We start from the raw sequence: 25,396 nt of genomic DNA on the forward strand, positions 1-25,396 counted from the left end.
AAAATATGCTTCCCTTTAGAACTCAGTTTCATGTGGCAAATTAATAAATACCATGATTGTCAAAAAATATGGGGACTTATCCTTGAACTGGAAACTCTAAACTGACCAAATGTCAATGCAGTGAGCCGATGCCCCTTCAAAGATTACACCCAGTGTGGCTGGCTGGCATAAGCTCTGATGTTGCACGACCCAATAATTAAAAACGTGAGTTCATAAACTGGTCAAATACGCTGCAATGGCTGGGTCGCGAAGATGCTGGAATCTCCAAATAAATATCGCAGATAATTGTCTCCGCTCACCCATCGCTGGAAATTGCCATTTGTCTCTCACATAAACTTCTAATTACCGCTTGGCCTGCTTTCCTATAAATGGACTGTGATCTGTCTTTTAAAAGGACATTTATTAGATCATAAAACATCAATTTTAATTGCTTAAGCCACAAAGTATCTGCCGTTAATGTATATAAAAAAAAAAATCATCCCGGCACCTGCCTTAATAGCGTCCCGTCTAATGTGACCTGCTTCCTGGAGATAAAGAATTGCCACTCCTTAGCAAACTGTGCACCACTGAGCTTTAATGTGAAGATAAACTAACTTCTCCATTCTTAAGGAAGAATAAAAATGGAACTACGGAGGATTCAAAAGCTTTGTGTTTTTGTGCTCTGGCCCACTGGTACAGCACGTCTCACTAGAAGTCACATGTCTGACAAATAATTAGGACGCTCTTCTATGCAATGGATTCGGAAAGTCACCAGACCCCTTTGCTTTCTGCACACTTCATTGCATTGAAAATTTCGTTTAAAATGGACGCACTTGCCCATTCATTCCCTTCAGTTAACGCTCCATAACCTGTAATGACAAAGTGAAAAAACGTTTAGCGAAAAGGTCTGCAAATTTATTGAGAAAAACCACAAACTGAAAGCTCTAACTCATAGAAGCAGGCGGGGATCCACTGTGAAAGTAACGAAGTCCTAACCTTCAGGGTCCCTCATCCCAGAAAGGCCCCATAAGTGATTTTAGTCCAAGTGTGTTTTTACCTTGTCATTATGGATAATAATAATCATTAATAATTAAATTAATCTTCTATATATGTCTGTCCGGCGCCGGAAGTGTGAGGCTGCAGCATGAAGCTCAAAGAGCCAGCAAGGGGGTCCCAAGTTACCGAGTTGGAAGAGGAAGAAGAAAGAAGTACGAGGCTACAGCATGAAGCTGAAAGAAAGGGACTCCATCGCCAAAGTGAAACTACCGAGGAAAGACAAACTCACTTAGCCGTTAATAGACGAGGGGGGCGAGCACATTGACAAAACAAAACCACCGAGAAGAGAAAAACTCGCTTAGCCACTGATAGACCAGGGGGGAAAGCACATCGGTGAAACAAAACCACAGAGAAGAGAGAAACTCACTTAGCCACTGACAAACCAGGGGGGTGAGCACATCGGTGAAACAAAACCACAGAGAAGAGAGAAACTCACTTAGCCACTGATAGACCAGGGGGGCGAGCACATCAACAAAACAAAACCACCGACTCTGCATTTCAATTTTTTTTTGATGATTTCAATAGTTTCTAGGAGCCCGGGTTTTTTACAGCACAGACTTACACAGCTAGTAAATTATAATAATGGATAATTATGGCTGCGGTGGGTTGGCACCCTGCCCAGGATTGGTTCCTGCCTTGTGCCCTGTGTTGGCTGGGATTGGCTCCAGTAGACCCCCGTGACCCTGTGTTCGGATTCAGCGGGTTGGAAAATGGATGGATGGATGGCTAATTATGGAGGGTAGATTGATGGACAAAAATGGCAAATGTATCGATTTAAAATAAAATGTACCGTACAACACAATAAAGTGTGCAGAAAGTAAAGGGATCAGAGTACTTTCTGAGTCCACTGTATGTAATTATACGCTCACTGGCCACATTATTAGGTATAACCGCTTGTTAACACATGTCTCTAATCAGCCAATCACAGGGCAGCAACTCAATGCATTTCGGTCTGCAGAAACTGTGAAGACGAACTGCTGAAGTTCAAACCGAGGATCAGAAAGGCGACTGAATGACTTTGAACGTGGCATGGTTGTTGGTCTGAGTATTTTGGAAACTGCTGATCTACTGGGATTTTCACACACACCACCATCTGTAGGGTTTACAGAGAATGGTCTGAAAAAGGGAAAATATCCAGTGGGTGAAAATGCCTTGATGATGCCACAGGTCAGAGGAGAATGGCCAGACTGGTTTGAGCTGATTGCTAATTTGAGTTACCATTACCTCTCTTTACAAGTGAGGTGTGCAGAAGAACATCTCTGAACACACAACACATCGAACCTTGAAGCAGGTGGGCTGCAGCAGGAGGGGACCACACTGGGTGCCAGTCCTGTTAGCTAAAAACAGGCAACTGAGGCTACAATTCACACGGCCTCAGCAAAACTGGACATTGCCTGGTCTGAGGCATCTTGATTTCTGCTGTGACATTCGGATGGTCAGGTCGACAACATGAAAGCACAGATCCATCCTGCTTTGTATCAACAGTTCAGGCTGCTGCTGTTGGTGGTGTGATGGTGTGGGGGATATTTTACTGGCACACTTTGGGCCCCTTAGTACCAGCTGATCCTAATTCATTTAAATGCCACAGCCTACCTGAGTGTTGCTGATGACCATGTCCATCCATTTATGACCACCATCTTCTGATGGCTCCTTCCAGCAGGATAACGTACCATGTCACAAAGCGGAGATCATCTCAGACTGGTTTCTTTTAACGTGACAAGGAGTTCACTTCACTCAAATGGCCTCCACAGTTAGCAGATCTAAATCCAGTAGATCACCTTTGGGATGTGCTGGAACGGGAGATTCGCATCCTGGATGTACAGCCGACCAATCTGCAGCAACAGCGTGATGCTATCATGTCAGTATGGACCAAATCCCTGAGGAATGTTTCCAGCACTTTGTTGAATCAACGCCATGAAGAATTACGGCAGTTCTGAAGGCCAAAGGGGGTCCAACGGGGTACTAGCGAGTACTTAAGTACCTAATAAAGTGGCCAGGGAAGGTAAATTGCTCCCTTGCAGTTTAGTTCCATTCCCAACCACACCCCACCTTTACCCCACACCCCTTTAACCGACTGCACAGATTATGGCACGCCGGTAAAGTTTTATCACAAGACTCGCACGCTTATATGGGTCAGATGCGCGTGTCTTTAATTGCTCGAGTATTCTCTTCCCGAGCTTATTTAATGAATTCCGGCCAAGCTTCCTTCATTAGTTTTAGGAATCTGATGTGCCCGCTGCTAATGATGTATTACAAGCCGGCACTTCCACCGACACAAACACCATTAATCATTAATATTCGGCAGTCCCAACTGGAACCTGGACACAATTAGACCGCTCGCCATTCGACTTTGAGGAGAGGGCCTTGTGGTTTGAGGGATGGGGGTTGGTGGGGGGGGGGGGTTAAGAGGGGGTTGCATTATATTCGTTCTCGCCTCTCAATGTTAGATTTAATATCCGTTGAGAGTGGCCTCTCAGGACCCCGAGGCTCCTTTACACCTGACCTGCTCTCCGTTTCCATTTGCGCCCAAGAGAATTAGCACTGAGGCTGCCGAGCAAAGAAAAATGAGATGCTAAGTGTATGGGCTTCAAAGTTAGCGCTTGACAACTCCCTGCCAGGAACACAGCTGAGAAATGACAAAGTTGCCACCTGTGTGGCACTGATTAAAAGAGACTGGCTCCTTAATTATCAAACCCCTCCGGCTGTCAGCCGCTTTATAAGTGTGGCCAGTAAAATGAAATTCTCAGCTCCAATAGTTGGGTCTGGGGGCCCAGGGAGGTGGTTGATGGGGGCCGTTAGATGGATTTTTTTTTTCTTTTGAAAACTGTTTGCACAGACCAGGCTGAAGCAAAAACATTTGAGTTGTGCACCCATGTCAATCGTCCTCGGGCAGCAGCAACATGTAGCATCAAGGTGACTGCGAAGACAGGGGACGATGCTTTGACCTGAACCCTGTTCGGAAAGCGTTCCCTAATTTCTGCATTTGTCATTACCATCGGCGAAAAAGGAGTTCGGGGACACCCCTGTTGCTTTGTGTTTCAGCCAGCATCTAAGGGGGTTCAAATGTCTCATTTTCTACGCTTTTTTTGTACATTAACAGTGTGGATTATTTAGTATTTATGTGTCGCTGTATCTTCTGTTATGTTCTTTGGGTTTTGTGAGTGCCTCCCACAATAGGCGGGGCCACCTGCCAATCACCCTGAGGGACTGCCCTCAGTCCTATAAAGGCTGAGGAAAACCCACAGTCCCCTGCGGTTCATTTAATGCGCTGGTGGAGTTGGTGAGTTTTTCTAGTGATTATCATTGTGATTTTATGAGAAGAAGAAAAAGAGGAGGAGGAGGAAGAAAGAAGAAAAGGTGGAGGAATGAAGAAGAAGAGGAGGAGGAAGAAGAAAAGGAGAAGGAAGAAAGAAGAGGAGGAGGAAGGAGAAGGAATGAAGAAGAAGAAGAGGAGGAGCAAGAAAGCAAAAGAAGAGGAGGAGATATGAAGAAGAAGAAGATGAAGAGGAGGATGAGGAAGACGACGAGGAAGCGGAAGAAGAAAAGGAGTATGATGAAGAAGAAGATGATGAAGAAGAGGAGGAGGCAGAAGAAGAAGAAAAAGAGCAAGAAGACGAGGAAGAGGAGGAGGAGGAATGGTGATCTCAATGACAAGGATGCTAATGAGACACTTGAAGGTACCAACAACTGAACAGGCCAGTTTGGTAGCCATTCCATCACCTCAATGCTGTTTTGAGACACCACCACTCCACACCAATCCCACCCTGAGCCCCACTCATCCCCTGAAGATAGGGATCCATTTGGTGGGAATACACATCAATTGCACCAAATGTTTTCATGATTTTGTTTAAAAAGAAAAACCTAAAAAGTCATTTATCTTTTTGGCATATTGTTTTAATGACAACAGTTTAGAGCAAAAAATGTCTTAATAACCCATTTATATGTGCAGAAGGATTTTCAATTAAAACCCAGGCCATAATTATGATACCAAGATTAGCCTGCTAGAATGCTCACTGTTAATACAAGTGTCTTCCAGGCAGACTCTGCCATTCTAATCTAAATCATATTTCATGTGGCACAGCTAATTCCTCTGTAAGTATACTTAAGATGGCATTACACACAGAGAAGGCAGCCCATTGATTTGCACTGCAGCTGACGTCCCTCCTAACTAAAAAAAACTTTGCTGTGTATGCAAGACAGAGTGGCAGCTGTAAATCTACTGACAGCTTCACCTTTAACTTAAAATGAATGGGAACTTGCATACACAGGTAAATATGAAGGGCACTATAAACGAGAGTCATTCGATGGGGAAACAGCACAGCAGCCCTGTGAGCATGACAAATGGCACTGCAGGGGGACAGGAAAGGCAGAGGACAATTGGAAAATTCTACTGTTCACCATCTATGTTTTAAATCAATGATCAAGGAAGCAAAAGCCAATCCAGGCAGTAATTGGTGGGGGGGAGCAAGGCAGGAACCAACTGTGGGGTGGTCTGCATGGTCAGATACAACATTCTGAAGTCAACTTAATCTGAGCTCTGGCACAATTCAGGGACCAGCCATTGGTGAGATAGATAGATAGATAGATAGATAGATAGATAGATAGATAGATAGATAGATAGATAGATAGATAGATAGATAGATAGATAGATAGATAGATAGATAGATAGATAGATAGATAGATAGATATGCATTAAAACAAATTTATGATATTTAATAGATATACAGACCAACTGAGGCAGAAATAAATTGGACTATATAACAGATACAATGATTCATATAATAGATGAACAGATATATAGTGTTCCGTACATAAAAAGTCTTCATACCCCTTCACTTTCTGCATACTTTATTGCATTGTTTGATTTAATTTGAAATGATAAAATTTGCCATTTTTGCACAGACAGACATGGTGCAGATTGATGGGCAAAAATGGCAATTTTTTTTCCATCCACTTTAATAAATGGATGAGTGTCTGTGTATGATTCTGATTGCTATGTCTCTGCCATTCCAACAGATGGGCACATCACAAAATTAGCACTGCTTTTATGAATCCCATACCAAATGGCATATAACAGAGACACCTGCAATGCATTTGTCATTCCAACAGCTGGTGCATCACAAACATTTGTAGTAAGAAAATGCATTGCATTTGTCATTGCAACAGATAGCGCATCACAAATATTAACACTGCTTTTATGAATCCCATACCTTACACATTTGCAATTTTTGCACATTTTTGCATTTTTACATTAAAAAGAATCTGTACATTTGTATAGTGATTTATGTTGTAAGGAGAAGTTGTGATGCAGCTGGCACACTCCCTTGAACCCTGGACATTGATAATCATAGACCGAGGATGGATTGGGCAATAAGGACACATAACAGTAAGAGTTGGTGCAAATGTGCAATAATGTGCCATTTATTCAAATAAAGTGCAAACAGTGCAGTTAGAACTAGAACACTCAAGATGAAAGCAGGCCATTCAGCCCAACAAAGCTCACCAGTTCTATCCACTTATTTCTTCCAAAAAAACATCAAGTCGAGTTTGGACGGCCCTTAAAGTCCACCTGTCTGCCACACTACTTGGTCACTTATTACAAGTGTCTATGGTTCTCTATGTAAAGAAAAAAACTTCTTAATGTTTGTGTGACATTTCCCCTTCACAAGTTTCCAACTGTGTCCCTGTGTTCTTGATGAACTCATTTTAAAGTCACCATCTTGAGCCACTGGACTAATTCCCTTCATGATTTTAAACATTTCAGTCAGGTCTCCTCTTAATCTTCTTTTACTTAAACTGTAAAGGCTCAGCTCTTTTAATCTTCCCTCATCACTCATCCCCTGTAGCCCTGGACTCAGCCTAGTTGCTCTTCTCTGGACCTTTTCTTGTGCTGCTATGTCCTTTTTGTAATCAAGAGACCCAAACTGCACACAGGACTCCAGATGAGTCCTCACCAGTGTGTTATAAAGCTTGAGCAGAACCTCCTGTGACTTGAACTCCACACATCAAGGCGCTATATAACCTGACATTCTGTTAGCCTTCTTATCAATGTCAATGTCAATTTATTTCTATAGTACATTTAAAACAACATAGGAATGCTGTGGTCAAAGTGCTTTACAATAAAAGAAGAAAAAACATACAATTAATATAAATAACATGAATAGAAATAAAAGAAATGAACATAAATAAAATAATAAATAGAAGTAAGGTTACATAATCACAATGAGGAAACCATCAGTCTTACTGAAGGTCACGGAAAGCAAGTGAATAGAAATGAGTCTTTAATCTCGTTTTGAATTGTCGACGACTCCTTTATGTGATGAGGTAACGAGTTCCACAGGCGAGGCTGCCAAAGTCCTGTGCGTCCCCCTTAGTTGTACACTTGGCACGAAGGACAACAAGAGACAACTGACCAGAAGGTCTAAGCACCCTAGATGGCTGGTGTAAAGCACACAATTCATATAAACAGGCAGGAGTAAGCCCATGTAAAGATTTAAAGACTAGTAACAAGATTTTAAAATCAATTTGAAAACTGACAGGCAGCCAGTGTAAAGAAGCTAATATTGGAGAAACAGAATCAGACTTTCTTGCCCCAACCAGAAAGCGAGTGGCAGCATTCTGGACAGACCGTAACCTGCGTATCAGTAATTTGCTAATCCCAGAATACAGCGAGTTGCAGTAATCAAGGCGAGAAAAGATAAAAGCATGAGCAGCTTTCTCAAGATCCCTAGAAGATCAAAAAAGGCCTGATCTTACTTAAAAGACAAAGCTGAAAGAAGCAACTCTTGACTGCAGAATTAATCTGTTTCTGAAAAGAGAGGTTACTGTCAAAGATAACACCAAGATTGTGGACTTGAGGTTTGCAAAAGACAGAGAAAGAGCCGAGAAGTCCAAGAACAATTTGGGCTTTAGCTGATGGACCCGCTATAAGCACCTCCGTTTTATTTTGATTCAGATCAAGAAACTGATTAGCCATCCAGGATCTCAGTTCAAAAAGACAGTTGTTCAGTTGATTCATTGCAGAGTTGCAGACAGGAAAATAAACCTGAGTATCATCAGCATAGCAGTGAAAAGAAATGTTACATTTCCTAAAAATCGCTCCAATAGGATGAAGGTATATAGAGAATAAAATAGGACCCAAAATGGATCCCTGAGGAACACCACATTTAAGAGGAGCAGTAGACGAAAAAGAGGAATTTAAAGTCACTGAAAAGTGTCTACCAGTTAGATATGACCTGAACCAGTTAAGAGCAGCCCCTTTAAACCCAACAAGATGTTCTTAATGGCTTCTCAACACTGTCGGGAAGTCGATAGCTTAGAGTCCAATAAGGCTCCTAGATCCTTCTCATAAGGTGTACTTTTGATTTTCCGACCACCCATTGTGTATTCAAACCTCACATTTTCACTTAAATAAATAAACCAAAAAAAAAATAAAATACAGTTCCCACCATGGAGGTTAAAAGTCACAATAAACAAATGATCCATAAATAGGTTAAATTCAAAGGTTATAAACACAGTCAGGACCCACACATTAAAAGAATCACAAGAGTCCCACCGATGTCTCCCCCTGCTCATAATAATAATACATTTTATTTATATAGCACCTTTCCCATGCTCAAGGTGCTTAACCTTCTTAACCACCTTGTGTCCCAGCCACCATCAACTGGTGTTCAGCAAGAACCCCCCTAGCCTGGCCCACAATGCCCGGAGAAGGCTCCGCCCCTTCCACCCAGAATTCCATATAAACAGTTGGTCCCCAGGAAGGAGGCATTCATTTTTGGATCTGGGCCTCAACAGTGACACCTGTGAGCTGATTGACACCACTTTAATCTGAGTGCCAAGGGCACTATCCCTTCGATTTTTTGTTTTGGTTGGCATCTTTGGTCTGTTTCCGCCCTGTCACAAACCAAGACACCAGATACGACAATATATTATTTATGGCCATTTGGACCCTCATATGCTATGCTTTATTCATGGGTCTACCAGGCTGAAGACATGATTAGCACAGGAGCACAAGAGGTGAAACATCAGACTTATTATACTCGGACCTCAAAGGCGCACAAAGAGTGTTTTAAAACCCTTTCCCTGCTTTTGTAATTCTAGGCAGTATCCAAGCACATTTCAATTTGTAAATAAATAAATAGAAAACTTCAGAAAATGAATATAAGAGGATTTGTAACTGGGCTGTAAGCCGTAAGACTCGAGGCAAAATTAGATGTAATGTTATCACAGACACAATGCAGAAGAAATGGAGGATGAAAGGATAAAGAGAACAGAGTGAGGATGCAGGGAAACGAGCCTGCAAGATTAAATTGGTTTCGGACGCCATTTCAAAGGGTGCTCCCTCGTTATCTGTAGGACCCGAAGTTCATTGCGGCTGCCTGTTAGAAAATGAAAGGATGGATGGATAGGACAAGACTAACACTTTTCCGGGTATAGGTCACCTGGGCAGCAGTCTGAGCAAAGATTCCCAGATCTTGCTTTCCCCGCCAACTCCTCCAAGGAATATACCAAAGTGTTCCCAGGCCAGCTGCGAGATATAAACTCTCCAAAGTGACCCGGGTCTACCCTGAGGCCTTCTTTTAAAAAACTTTTTTAAAAAACTGCTAAAAACTCATTATGTTAACATGGCTTTCTCATTGCTTCATTTTAGTGTAACACTGTGTTTATATGTTTAATATGTCACTGTGCTCTGTACAAATAATTCATATCTGTTTTGCTTTTCTTTCTACATGCACAGCTGACTGCGGTGGGTTGGCACCCTGCCCGGGATTGGTTCCTGCCTTGTGCCCTGTGTTGCCTGGGATTGGCTCCAGCAGACCCCGTGACCCTGTGTTCGGATTCAGCGGGTTGGAAAATGGATGGATGGATGGATGGATGCACAGCTTAGCCAGATTTAGTACAAAGGGGCTCAGCATTTAGAACTGTTTGTCTATCTTATCCTATGCTTGGCCTAAGACAAATGGGCAACGTGCACTATTTCTGTGTGTCACAGTCAGCATGGCATTGGAGATCTCTTTGCCTTATTTGGAACGGCATGATGTACCTGTAAGGGCCTGCACATGGAGAAAGAGTATAAAGCCTTGGAACATCGCCCGGCACACCTTTGAAGCCGACGGACAGATGGAAGATAATGTCATCCGATCCTGAAAATCCTTCCAGCGTAGTGACGACAATGGCAGACTCTACACATGGGTTTGTCATGGCTTCCTCGTCTGTTATGCCATGTAAACCGTCATTAAAGAAAGCTAAGTTATTTTCTCTTATGTGATTTCTTACCGCCGTATCACTAAGGGAGGGATATCGCCTCTTTATAATATATCTATTTAGGTCCGGGTCTCTTAAGACGCCGCAATTACAAAAGAACTTCTTCCAACCAGGGAGCTAGCGCCCCCTGCTGGATAGACCCTGATATTCTGTGTATGCTTTAATTATCAATCTTATCATGACTCCACAATCTGTACTAACCCCTACTTTTCCTGCTGTTCTTTTTCCGTTTTTCTGTGGTGGTGATCTGCGCCCCCACCACCTGATCAGTGCAGTCCCTACATTGATGGGCTGAAGGCCAGAGGTCCTCATGACCATCATCATCTTACTCTTCCACGTGAAGCCTGAAAACCCTGAGGACTGATTGAGATCCTTGATGTTAGGGGGGCTGGGTGGTCTCATGGCCTCAGAACCCCTGCAGATTTTTTTTTTTTTCTCTTCGGCCCTCTGGAGTTTTTTGTTTGTTTTATCTGTCCTCCCTGGCCGTTGTGCATTAGCAGACATTTCTGAAATCGTTGATTTTCTCTTTTCTAAGAGTTCTGCGCAAATGTTTTGTGGACCTGAGTAAATCAGCATTCCTGAGACCTTCATCTTTCTTTATTTTCAGATATTGCATGATGGTCTCAGTTTGCTGGTCATGATTTAGTTCATTTTATATTCCATTCTTGTTTGGCTGCTAATTAGGGAAAAAGAAACAATTAAGGGGTCTGAGTCTTCAAGAGCAAGTCAATTAAAATGAATTCAAAAGAAGTGAATTGGCAGCAAAAACAGGTCACTGATTAAGAAAAGGGTTAGAATGAAAACCTGCAGCAGCCACTGCGGCCCTCCAGGACCGGAGTTTGAGAACCCCACTCTAGACTGGTGTTCCATCCAGGGTTGGCATCTTCCAGGGTCCCAGTGCTTCCAGGGTAGACCCCTTGCTCTGTTGATGTCCTGTAAACCCAAGCTGGATCTGCTTAGCTAGGGAAAATAAATGGATAAACTGGATGAGTAAGTTTCACTCAAGCCAGTCTTGTCAAGTTCAGTGGATTGTGAATAATGGTTCTTGGGAGGCTTAATTTGAACCCTGCTTCCCAGCACTTGGAGAAACCTTTATGTTAAGTTAGACCGTTCCTTTGGTAATTGTGGTGGGGGGAACCTTTTACACACAAACAAAGCTGATTTTTTTAATAGCGCCTTTCCATACTGAACTCTGCCCGAAGGTGCTTTACTGGTATGGTCCCACTGTAGAGAAAGCCAGTGAAATGGCCACTAGGGGGCAATAATCTATCCATTTATGGTAGGCTCGGAATGTTCAAATCTTTTCACTTTCTGCACACTTTATTTTATTGTTAATTTAAAATTGTCATTATGTGCAAGAAATGGCAAATTTCCCAAAGTAAAAACATGTTTGAAGAAAGTTTTAAAAATATATTAAAAATTAAAAACCGAAATCTCTCATTCCTAGAAATATTCAGAACTTTGTAACCCTAAATACTAACCCCAACCCTACCCTAACCTTAACACCTTGGCAGAAATTCCAGCTTCAGGTCTTCTTGCAGAAGTCTCTACAAGCTTTGCACGTCTGGATTTGGGCAGTTAATCCCATTCTTCCTGGTCTTCTCAAGCCGTCCCCCGCGGCTCCACCTGCGTAGTAGTTGAACAAGTCAGTGAGGAGGTCCCTGCCCGGCTCCCCACTCCTGATGACACGCTTCCCCCTTCTCTCGGCCCGCGGCCCCTGTCTCAGATTAGCAAGAATATATCGCTTCTGCAAGCGAATCTAAGCTCAATGAGAGAAGTCGGAAAATCAACCAGAATGTTCAAACAAATTATAGAAAAAAAAATCTAAATCCGTTAAGCAGTTCTCTTGTTTGTTAGCTAAGCAGACGTAAGGAACGCCCCAAGGCTGGCATGTGAGTTAGGAGGGCCCTGCCCCCCTCCCTTCCCTTGGCCTGAGCCATGTCTCTCGGATTTTCGCAAATAAATCAGTACCACAAGTGAATTATGATACATAGTGCAATGAGAGAAGTCGCAAAATCAACTGGAATGTTCAAGCAAATTCTGGAAAAAAAACCTGATCTAAATCTGTTAAGTAGTTCTCTCATGATAAGCGGACAGGCATACAGATAGACAGACGTTGGATTTTTATAATATATATATATGCACATACACACAGAGAGAGAGAGAGAGAGAGAGAGAGAGAGAGAGAGAGATGAGAAGTGTCTGTAAACTACCATTTTCATGTCTTATCACTCTGTGGGGTCTATGGGTTTTAAGTCAGGGATATTGCTGGGTCTCTCAAGGACACTTATTGGCTTGTCCCACAGCCACTCCAGCATTCTCTTGGCCATTGACGTACTGGATGGTGAACTGTTGTCCCATTCTGAGGTGGCGTGCAATCTGGAGCAGATTTTCTTCTAGAACCTCTCTGTGAAGGCACATGTACTGAAAGAAGAAAAAAGATCAATGTGCGTTGTTCCTGCAGCACTGAATGAGCTCACCCGCTCTAACATCACCCCCCCCCCATCTGATTCTCTAAGTAACAACAACGCACGTTGATCTTTTTTCTTCTTTCAGTACATGAGCCTTCCCTGTTTATTTATATATCTCTGCCTGTCTGTCTCCCTATTACGCAGTGCTCGTCTGTCTGTGTGTTATGGATCTTAAAAATAACAGTTATAAGGACAGTTGTTCCTGTTAATTGCAGTCTCAATTGTTAAAAAAATATTTTAAAAGGAGCATCCCACATGAAAATATAACTATCTCATTAACTGACAGTGCATACCAATTTATAAATTTTATGTCCATTTGAGGTTAAAAAGAAAAAAAAAAAAAAGCAACATTTTATCCCTAGCGGGGAATCGAACTCAGGTCTGAGAGGCGGCAGAGGTGTTGTGCTCTAAGAGGCAAATCGTAACGCGCTACGCCACAGAAGCTGTTGTATTGTCCTTGAAGCTTTTGTGAAAGTGTTTATTTGATCTTTGGAACTCGGGCTTTACACATTCTATAGTTTATGCCTACTACATTTTGTAACATTTATTACTAAAATATGACAAAGTTTCTGTTTTAACAATGTGTTTACACAGATTACTTTAGAATAATGATCTCTTATTTCCACTGTAAAACTCCACTTCACTCCCACATAATCAATCAAGGCGTGAGCTGGGAAAACTTCGCTCACGTTCTAAGTCGGTGGGGGGATGGAATAGCCGGCTGCTGGCAGCTTGTCTTTTATCAGCACATTTAAAGGACAAAGGATGCTGGCGGAGAGGTGTGAACGGATTTAAGAAGCGATTTAAGGTGGGCCGGATATACAAGTTTTTTCGTAGGCTCTGGTAATTCTAGTGTTAATGGGATTGATTCCAACTCCCTGGTACAGAGTTTAGGGAGGCATTCGCTTTTCATGTTGTGTCTGCATTTTTTTTCTTCATCTAAGAGATGCAAGGGTCAGGTTGATAATGTCTCCAAACCATTCCAGTACGACTGAACAAGCCCTATAAAGTGTTGTTTTTAGTAGGGCATGGAAAGACTCCAGCTCTTTAGGAAATAGTTTAGGTAGGCATTCACTTCCCCTCTGACATCTGCATGTTCTCCTGTATTTATTATTTCAAATCCCAGAAATGTGCGGGTTAGGTTGACTGTCGTTTCTAAATCCTCCCGATATGGAAGAGAATGCCTTATGAAGGGTTGGTTTCAATATTATTGGGATTGATTCCAACTCCCTAGTAGAGAGTTTGATATGGTGTCTGTGTTTTTTCTTTTTTTTTTTCTTCATCTAAGAGATGCGAGGGTTAGGTTGACGATGCCTCTAAACCATTCCAGTAATGACTGAACAGGCCTTATGAAGTGTTGGTTTTAGTAGGGCTTGGGAAGACTCCAAGTCCTTAGGAAATAGTTTAGATAGGCATTCACTTCCCCTGTGACATCTGCATGTTCTCCTGGATTTATTATTTCAAATCCCACAAATGTCTGGGTTAGGTTGACTGTTTCTAAATCCTCCTGATATGGCAGAGTGTGCCTTATGAAGGGTTGGTTTCAGTGTTACTGGGATTGACTCCAGCTCCCTGGTACAGAGTTTAGGAACGCATTCGCTTTTCATGTTGTGTCTGCATTTTTTTTTCTTCATCTAAGAGATGCAAGGGATTAGGTTGACGATGTCTGAAGATGCCTTATGTAGTGTTGGTTTTAGCAGGGCTTGGAAAGACTCCAGCTCTCTAGTAGCTAGTTTATTGCCGAGTGTGCCTTATGAAAAGCTAGTTTCAGTGTTACTGGGATTGACTCCAACTTTGTAGTAGATAGTTTCAAGTGGTGTCTGTGTTTTTTCTTTTATTTTTTCCTTCCTCTAAGAGATCCGTGGATTAGGTTGACGATGTCTCTAAACCATTCCAGTAATGACTGAACGTGCCTTATGAAGTGTTGGTTTTAGTAAGGCTTGGAAAGACTCCAGCTCCCTAGTAGATAGTTAAAGGAGGTATTCACGTTCCATGGGGTGTCTACATGTTCTCCTCGTGTGTTTATTTTCCATCCAAGAGATAAGTGGGTTCTGTTGAATGCATCTCTAAATCCTTCCAATATGATCAAGTGTGTTCTGTCCCCACTTAGCACTGGCTTGTGCCGAAAGGGGAAAGCAAATTTGGATGGAATTCTTTCAAATAAATGAAACAAATATTTTACATTTCACAGTCATAAATATCCACTTGCTAATTAAGGATTCCCCTGAGGGAGGCCAGATTGAGAGCCGTAATTAATTTTCCCACGGACATTCATAAGAGAAGACTATATCAAGCCTTTTCATGGAAGGAAAGAAAAACAGAAAATGTCGAAGGCTCAAACTGCAAGTGTCTGTACCCTGCTAGAATGCATAATACTCTTAATTAAGAAATCTTATCAGTTAATGGCCCTGCCGCTGTGGGCTTTTATTATTGATAGCTGATGGTCCCCAGGCAGTTGCTGGTGGAACGCTTGAGCCAGGGTTCAGTGGTGGAGAGAAGCAGTTTGGTTCAGGGGACTTCATTAGCGGCTGCCAAAAAAGTGAACTAATTAAACAATTGTCGGCCTTATCGCTCTGCTAAGTTAAATATGGCCATGTGAATCTTTTCCAAAAAGCATGCTGTACGCGATAAGCAATGCAGAATAATCAAGGGAGTTTCTTATTCGCTGTCTTTATCGCGCCTACGATTGGTGCCCTGGGTAAAGATGTCCTAAAGATAACTGGGTAATGCTCAGGGGATGTCTATTCCTCTGCCTTCAGCTCTGATTGTGATCATCTTCATATCCGCACTCGTACAAAGGACTTCCAAAGTTTAATTTGTCTCATCCAAGCATTTGCCTCTTACATGATTAAAATGTTCAAATTTGATGAATTATCATTTTAAATTGGGTCATCCATGCTAATGAAGCAACACAGCAAATGAAGGTTCAAAATGAGTGATGTTTCTTGGAGCCTCCTACTGGCAAAAGACTGTAAAGCTCAAGGTTCACAGATCTTGATGAAAACATATTCACAAAAAGGCTGGCAAATGTATGCAAGATCAAAAAGTGAAACCTCTACCTCATATAAGCATTCAGACCCATAATCCAGTGCTTTGTAGAAGCCCCTTTGACAGCAATTCCAGCTTTGTGTCTTCTTGGATATGTCTCTACAAGGTCTGCACACCTGGGTTTGGGGAGTTTATCCCATTCTTCCTGGTAGATCTTCTCAAGCTCCTTTAAAATGGATGGGAAGCGTCAGTAAACTGCCATCCTCAGGTCTCTCCACACATGTTCTAATGGGTTTAAGTCTGGACTTGGGTTGAGCCATTCTAGGACACTCACAGACTTGTCTCAAAGCCACTCCAGTATTGTCTTGTCAGGTCAGGTCAGGTTGGGGGAGCATGCACTGGTACAGCATCTTGCCACCACACTACGAAACAGCTCAGTTACTGGTTGGCAACCCCCCAGGCGGACACACGGTCCAGTCCCACCCTCTGGAAATGACGCTCTATCTGCAGCAGCCAGATGTTACGTGGGCGACCCCTCAGCCTCCACTCAGGTCCTCAACAATGAGGGTCCTGCGAGCCAGATCACTCTCAGGGAATTGTACCACATGGTAGTGCTGTAACTGACGCTCCCTCACAATGCAGGTCAAGTGCCTCATTTGGGACCCCGTGAGCAACACAAAGTCAAACCAGCGGGACCCAAGGATTCTCTGAAGAGACACACATGAAGGAGTACAGTCTTCATCTCAGGTCACTGGATAGCGTCTATGTCTCAAAAAACAGGGAGCCCCGGGCCTCTAAAGACTTGGACCTTTGTCCTTTTGCAGAGACATCAGGAGCGCGACAGACCCATTTCCAGCGACCTTATGACCCCCCCCCCCCTGCTCTCCCAATCCATCTACTGACTTCATAAGAAGAGTCACCAGAGGCATGAATGTCACTGCCGAGGTCAATAAACCTCTCCACGAGATCGACACTCTCTCCGCAGACAGACACAGTGCTGTGCCCAAGAGGTCATTAAAGGCCTGGCTCTTGGTTTTTATCAGGACCCTCACAAGTCCAGACACTCCGACTCCTCACTCAGTCTCTCAAGAGCCCGATCAGAGCCTCCATTGACTCCACGAAGATCAAAGTCAAGATCAGTGAATCTCTCTTCATCAATAGACACCCCACAGCCGCTGGACCCCCCCAACACCCACTTCATGCAAGCATTGAACAGAGTAGGAGCAGAACACACTCCGATGGACCCCAGAATCAACTGTGAAAAAACACAGAGGTTCTGCCTCCACTCAGCACAGCACTCACAATACCAGTGTACAGGCCGGCCATGACATCCAGCAACCTTGAGGGGATCCCGCGAAGTCTCAGGAAGTCTTGGCTCGATACTTTTAGTGATTGTCGTGCTGAAAGGTGAACCATCGGCACCATCTACAGGCTGCATGTGTTCTGGATCAGATCTTCTTCATGGCCCACTCTGTACTTGACTGCATTTATTCTTCCCTCAGCTGTGACCAGTCCTACCCCTGCACCCCCATAGCACGATGCTGCCACCAACATGCTTCACTGTAGTGATGCGCAGTGCCTGGTATTCTAATATAATACTTGGAAGTTCTGACCAGAGACTTTAATTTGTCTCGGCAGACCAGAGAATCATTTTCTTTATGCTCTCAGTGTCCTTTAAACTGTCACAGGCCTTTGACTAAAGGGTGGTTTCTGCATGGCCACTCGACCATAAACACACTGACTGATGGAGTGCTGCCGAGATACTCATCCTTCCCACATGTGGTCCTATCTGATTCAGCAACCACCATGCTTCACATTAGGGATGGTATTAGGCAGGTGGTGGGCAGTGTCTGGTCCTCACCATGCACATAGTACTTGGTGTTCTGCAGCAGTTCCATTTCAGAATTCCATTTTTTTCTAATCACATCAGGGACCCTTGTTTTACACACTCTCAGAGTCCATATGCCATTCCTTGTACTCAAAAGTGGCTTCTATCTGGACACTCTACCATAAATGCCACATGGATGGAGTGCTGATGAGCCTGGTTCTCCCATCTTAGTTGAGCAATCCTGAAGCTCCATTCAAGTGTCCATTGGACTCTTTGCCACCTCCCTGACCACTGCCCCACTTTCCCTTTTGCTTAGTTTGGCCAGATGACCAACTCTAGGAATCGTCTTGGTGGTTCCAAATTTCTTCCATTTCACAATTCTTGAGGTTACTGTGCCCCAGGAACACACAAAGCGTTAAAGATGGTTTGATCCCTCCTTCCAGCTCGATTCCTCTCCACATTTTGATAACAGTGGTCTACAGAGAGTTCCTTGGACTTCATAGTTTGTTTTTCGTCCTGACATGGACTCTGAATTGTGGAACCTTCTATATACGTTTATAAACGATACCTAGGGCCCTATGATTTCCGTGATGTGGAATCATGGAATTAACTCATACAACTGGCATTTTAGATTTAAAAATGGAAATGTGTGGAATTTAGAGACTGAATGCCTTATGAAGGGTTGGTTTCAATATTACTGGGATTGATTCCAACTCCCTAGTAGAAAGTTTCATGTGGTGTCTGTGTTTTTTCTTTTATTTTTTCCTTCCTCTAAGAGATCCGTGGATTAGGTTCACGATGCCTCTAAACCATTCTAGTAATGACTGAACAGGCCTTATCTAGTGTTGGTTTTAGTAGGGCTTGGAAAGACTACAGCTCTCTAGTAGCTAGTTTAGGTAGGCATTCACTTGCCCTGTGGCATCTGCATGTTCTCCTGGATTTATTATTTCAAATCCCAGAAATGTCTCGGTTAGGTTGACTGTTGTTTCTATATCCTCATCACACTGCAAAATTGAGAGCACAACAATATCCAAGCAACTTTTACGAATCTGGACAACAGATAATATACCTTAGTACCCTGTTTCTGGATTTCATTAATGTTTTGCCTCGCGATGACGAGATCCACATCTGACTCTTCCGTTATAAACTCACCCCCTACACACCTGGACAGAAGAGCAGGCTTCTCTTCAGATGCCTCGAGCCCTTAAAAGAGGTCTGTTTAATTCCCAGATTTAGCGTCTTGCAGATTAGTTCTCTTTTAGTTCTGTTTTGCTTTGTAATTATTTTAAGATATACAGTAGATGAAGCTACAGATGCACGTTTTCAATCTGTAAACATTTAAGGTTTAGAAATCTACTCTCTCTCTATATATATATATAATCTTAAGCCTAAAAGTGCAACGATTTTGTGCAATGATTTTATGTGACATTTTTGTCACACTTTAAAATCGGGCTTATTTTAAAACCTACATATATATGTTCAATAAATTCTGAAAAGAATGATACTAATCTTTAATATGATGTGCACATTTTTATTCCATTTTTAAATTATAAACTAAAAAATATCAGGAACTCGCATCCCGTGAGACAAGACTTTGCGCCAAGAGATTTAACCATGCCCGGGGCCAGAAATAAAAGACAAAGAGTAGGACAGCTGCTGTACTGCCTTTTAAATGTTCGAAGCGCCGCACAAGATGCAAGCCAGCAGCTGATCGAGCAAAGAGGAAGTAAAAGAAAAAAAACTGTTTCCCATTGTATCACCACTTAAGAGGGGGTTTCAGAGGAGCGACTGCATCTCCTTGGGGAGAGACTCAGGAGGGTTGGCGAGCAAAGCGAGCAGGGGGCGAATCCCCTAGTAATTTATATAATTACAATTACAGGTACGGATGACCAGTACTTTTTGCCAGATGTTATCTTTATAGAGAGCTGTGACTTTTCCGATTTTTAACAGGCAGCAGCCATTCAGTCCCTTCACAAGAACCAGCTGAATCTTAATGACATTTTAGCAGGGGTTACAGACGATGCATCATACTGTCTGAAAGCAAACCAGGAAGTTTTAAAAGGGGTTTGGTGGGACAGACCTGAGAGAGAGAGAGAGAGAGAGAGAGAGAGAGAGGTTAGGATGATGCAGCGCATTGCTGCACCCACCACATGACAAACCAACTCAGGATGCCAGATTAGGACCCTTAGTGCAGCCATTCAACGGGTGACACCTCAGCACCATACTAGTTTAGATGGAATGGAACCAATGTGAGTTTTTTTTATGGTGGCATGATTTCCAATTCTGCCTCCAACACCCAGGTTTTTCCCTGCAGGTTGGAGGACCTGCTTGCAGGGCTGGATGCAGACATCATAGCCAGGACGGAACAACTGCCTTGCTCAAAGGCCCAACGAAGTAGAGTCTCTTTTGGTGTTTACGGGATTTGAACCAGCAACCTTCCGATTGCCAATGCAAGTCCCTAGCCTCAGAGCCACCATTCCGCCCAGACGTGGCAGCACTAGAAATACTTCAGTGAGGCCGCGTCACTACTGAGGTGGGTAAAGTCTGCCTTCTTCAAGAAGCCCGTCAGAAACCCTCGAGGCAGGAGACAGCAGGTGGAATAGCTGGTTCAAATCAGTAGGGTACCTCACTGAACATATTCAACTGTACAAAAAGAACACATCAGCTCAGGCTGTAACAAATATCCTCGACCCTAAAAGTCCAGATGGATGCATCTAGATAGATAGATAGATAGATGGATAGATAGGATAGATAGGATAGATAGGATAGATAGCTTTATTAATCCCAGGGGGAAATTCACAACTAGTAAGAGCTCTTACAATTCTGGAGGGCACTCGCTGCCGTACTGCAGTCTCACCATACAGCTTCATGGAGGATCTGGGCTGCCACCCGATAAATGGAAATTAAGGTTCAGTTGTGCTAGTGTACGGTTTCATTTAAAGGAATGTAAAGTGCCATTTCATTAGTGTTTGTTTTGTTGTAGCTGTTGAAAAAAAATCAAAAAAAAAAAATACATAAAAACCTAAAAATCCAAGTCAAGGAAAAATAAAATGGTAAAAACCAAAAATCAAAAAAATGAAACGGATTCCATAGGGCCCTAAATACCTAATGAGTTCAGTTCACCGCAGGTGGACTCCAATCAAGTTCTCGACACATCTCAAGAAGAATTACAGCAAACTTGAGGGACCTGAGCACAATGTGGAGAGCCACAGAAAAAGTTCTGAATACTTCTAGGAAGGAGAGAGGTCAGTTTTTGATTTTTATTAAATCTGCAAACCTTTCTGAAAACATGTTTTTATTTTGTCATTATGAGATTATTGAGATTGATGGACTAAAATGGCAAATGCATCCATTTAAAATTAAATCTACAACACAATAAAGTGTGCAGAAAGTGAAAGGGTCCGAGTTCTTTCCGAGTCCACAGCATTGTGCATCTTTTACAGAATTAATAGCCACAATTAACATAGACTATGCTTTATGTCCATTTTGGGCAGTAAACAGTTGCCTCCCTCGGTTTCTCACGGCACATTGCTTATCATCGTGATTTCTGTTTCTCACAAACATGTATACTTCATAGGAAAAAAAGAGCACATAGGCCGATAAGAGAGAAGTCGCAGAGGTCCCAGGCACTGTGGCCACCCCGGGGTGCAGGTCCACAGCCTGACACGCCACCTTCTTGACGACCGAGCGACAGCTAAACTCCCCAGGCTCTGGGATGAAAATGAATTTAGGAGAACATTCTTAGTCCGCCTTTATTCCTTTGGCAGAAAAACTGAGTGAGCTATAAGGACACAATGTGGAGAATGTGCACATGGACACCTCACATCAGCAGAAACAGGGAGCCAGATGGCAAGACAAAAGAAACAGCAAGCTGTTATTAATTAAATACAAGTGTGAGTGTGAAATCAACAAAAAAAAAAAAAAACAATGAAGAGGAATAAAAATAAAATGTGATCAAAGGGTTTTCATTTAACCCTGTTTTCTGTAATGACTCCGGGGGGGATTAGGGGCTCTAAGCCAAGAACTTTCAGAATGTTCTGAACTTTTGAATTAGCAGCCCTTCTTAATCAAATTCTGAATCCTTCTGACTTACTGCATAGATAGATAGATAGATAGAGAGATAGATAGAGAGATAGATAGATGTCACACACGTGCGCATGGGAGGCAGCTAAAGGGCTCAAGGGAAGGCAGTTCTGAGGCATGCCGGGATGTAGCAGGGTGCACGGATTCTTTTTTTCCCTTGCCTGTAGACCATTCACGGGAGATCTCACCTGGCTCTCATGACGTCACTTCCGGGACCGAGACAATGGAAGAAGACCTTACCGGCTCCGGCCCCTGTGATGTCACCTCCGGGCTTGAACCAATGGCAGATGATCCTGAGCCAAACCCATATGACCTCACGTCCTGTCTTCCCCTTTAAAAGTCTAACCGTTTCCCCTATGTGTCAGTCTTGTTTTGGACTCTGTATTATGCACAACTGTGTTCTTTATTGAAGAAACAACTTAGCAGCCAGGATACCATATTATACAGTTAGCTGCCCCAACCCTTTATCAGTGTGATGTCTCATTTTTATATAGATAGATAGATAGATAGATAGATAGATAGATAGATAGATAGATAGATAGATAGATAGAATAAAAATACATTGTAATAATAAATAATTCATTACATTTATATAGCGCTTTTCTCCATACTCAAAGCGCTATCCACACAGGGAGGAACCGGGAAGCGAACACACAATCTTCCACAGTTTCCTTACTGCAAAGCAGCAGCACTACCACTGCACCGTGACCTGTGAGGACAAGTGACATTGTGTATGTCATATATGTATGAGACAATCAAATCTCGATAAATAAAGTCCATTCTATTCATTGCATTCAAACTTGTGTTTATATGGATTTTTCTTGGGAAGGGGGTTCCATAGCTTTCATCACATACTTAAAGGGGTCCGTGACTCAAAAAGAGGTTAAGAATCGCTGCTCTATACCACTGCCCAAGTGACACACAGGACTAACACTTTTCGCATGGTTTTTACAGCCCAAGTGAAGCTTGGGTCTAACACTAATGGTTGCTGGTATGTCGATCCACTTGTGTTTTGGCAAAAAGTGGCAAAAAAAGGCCACCTGTTAAAAGACTAAGAAATAAGCACCAGTACCCGTGATGACCAGCATCATTGCTCCACTCCTCCACTAAATTCCCAGAATCCTTAGCTCCATGTCTGACGTCCATGTCTGCATTCATGGTCCGCTCACTCTCTGCAATTGCCTCCTCATCTTTGTTAATTTCCCTAGACTTATTAAAATGGCATTAAAAGAAATGAACTTGGAGACACTTGTAACGAAAACCCAGTTGCTCCTATTGGGTAATGAAATATGTAGCAGATATGTAACAAAGATCTTTATTTAATAATAAATAGCAGCACCACACTTTCGGAATCTGTATGATATTACAGGTAATCGTCTAGAGGCATGAAATATGCATGCCAAGGCTGGTAGGAGAAAGCATTTCAAAAACAGGGCCACTGCCATCCCACGGTACTGTCAAAAAAAAATAAATAAAAACTCAAAGGCGCTCAGCCTCCACGACGCTCGATAGCCGGATAACGATTTTTAAGGACACAATTAGATTTGTCATCATATTAGCTCTCCGTCACTGAGAGGCTGACAAATTCGCTCAATACTGTTTATGCAGACCTGTGCATATGCAACTGGGAAATAGAAGATTACAAAAAAATATCAAACAATTAAACAAAGCAAATCATAACAGCCATTTCATTTGTGTGTACAGATTTACTTGCAGCTTGCCACAGATTCAAGTCTGTTGTATGTAAGAGACTTCAAATTAGGGTCGTAACATTATAGAAATAGGACGCAAAAACGAATTTAGACGTAAAGCAGAAGAATTCCAGGCAAGTTCAGGTGGCCTTCTCCCACCGAAAGAACTGAGGAGTCCCAGAACGATGCAAGCGATGAAAGTGGCTCACACTTTCCTGTTTTGGGTTCCCACCAAACAACAGGAACTTCCAAGAACCGACGAGATCCAGAGCGACATAAAGCCTCGAGCCATGTTTGTATTTTGCGTTCCCACTAAACAACGGGAACTGTAAACTTTACGAAAAATTCAGAGAGAGATACCCCCTTTTCCAGGTAGGTTGGCCGTGCGATGGGGGTCAAAAAAAAAAAAATGGGGTAAACACAAAACAAGTAACCCTCTGCACAGAGCAAGATGACCAGTCTATCATGGCCACCTCAGAAATACCACACAATAATAGAAATGACTTTCACCAAGTGCAGGTGCAGACCACCACGACAAATCTCAAGGCAAAAATGCAAGGATAGATCATACCACTCACTAAATACAGAACTATCCCATATGAGGATACTGATTTGTTATGATACATCAAAAATAAGGTAGAAATTAATGAACATAAATGAAAAACAGCAATATCTGTCCATGATTCACATGGGGAAGAAGAACATGCAAACTCTGTACAGGCGCTGACCAGCTAGCAACTAAACCTGAACTCATGGCAACATGTAATAATAATAATAATAATAATATTAGAACAGTCCGGATGAGAGCAGGCCATTCAGCTAAACTAAGCTCACCAGTCCTATCCACTTATTTCTTCCAATAAAAACATCAAGTCGAGTTCTGAAAGTCCCTAAAGTCCTACTTGGTCTCTTATTCCAAGTATCTATCGTTGTTTTTGTAAAGAAAAACTTGCTAATGTTTGTGTGAAATTTCCCCTTCACAAGTTTCCAACCTTGTCCCTGTGTTCTTGATGAACTCATTTTAAAGTCACCATCTCGATCCACTGGACTAATTCCCTTCATCATTTTGCACTGTGGAATAATAAAAATTTGAATCAATATATTAAATAATAGTTGAACAAAGAATCTTGGGCTGAGGGCCATTTGACCTAGTCAAAGGGAGGGGAAGAAGATCTCGTGACTACACCTCAGTGCAACAGATATTTTTGTACTTAGATATCTATGTGCGTTTGGGTGGATGGAAAATATGTTATGCAAACCAGCTGATTGCTAAGAAAATGTAAGTGTAAGAGTTTTTTGTGTTAATCATATGAATGCATTAAGATTGTTAAGGAATGTGACGTGGAAAAATTAAGGGTTATTAAGCATTAAAGCCTAGGTGTAGAAAATAGATAAAACAAGAACAGCATATCTCAAAAATAAAGGGAAGTAGGCCTAACCACAAAAGATTACCAGTAACTGGGAATTAGGCCTAACCACAAAAGATTACCAGTAATTGTATTTTAGGTGAACTTTATATGCAAAGGAGTAATCTTTAAAATGAACGCTTCAAGAAGAAGTCTTATCGCTCAATAATAATCAGAAATGCTTGCATAAACTTTAAGCTAGAAGTGATGATTTTATCTAAGTCATGTGTCTATTGTGTTGGCATGATGTGTACATAACGGCCAACTTATAAAAGCCTGCTGTGAAAAGAGGAAAAGCAGGCTATGACGTGATACTGTTAGTGACAAACTGACAGGCTCTGCATAGTCTCTCTGCCACCAAGAATAAAGAAATTGCTTTTTTGCTCTATATCTGCTGTCTGCCTGCTGTTAGCCTCGAACCTTCGTCCACAGCACACTTCAGTCAGGTCTCATCTTCACCTCCTTAAGGCTCAGCTCCTTTAATTTTTCCTCATTATTCAACCCCTGTAGTCCTGGACTCTTCTCTGGACCTTTTCTTGTGCTGTTATGTCCTTTTTGTAGCTTAAAAACAAGCAGAGCAGACACCCGAGAAGAACAAAACTAAATGATTAAAGGCTGCAACTGCTT

General features: G+C 42.4%; 1 protein-coding gene across 5 annotated transcripts in view; it reads left to right on the forward strand.

The window, feature by feature from the left end:
* The window catches only part of khdrbs2 (KH domain containing, RNA binding, signal transduction associated 2), a 784,395-nt gene that overhangs the window by 500,814 nt on the left and 258,185 nt on the right, over positions 1–25,396 (forward strand). The window lies entirely within an intron of this gene.

The sequence above is a fragment of the Erpetoichthys calabaricus genome, chromosome 15 (assembly GCF_900747795.2).
Source record: "Erpetoichthys calabaricus chromosome 15, fErpCal1.3, whole genome shotgun sequence".
Lineage (NCBI taxonomy): Eukaryota > Metazoa > Chordata > Cladistia > Polypteriformes > Polypteridae > Erpetoichthys > Erpetoichthys calabaricus.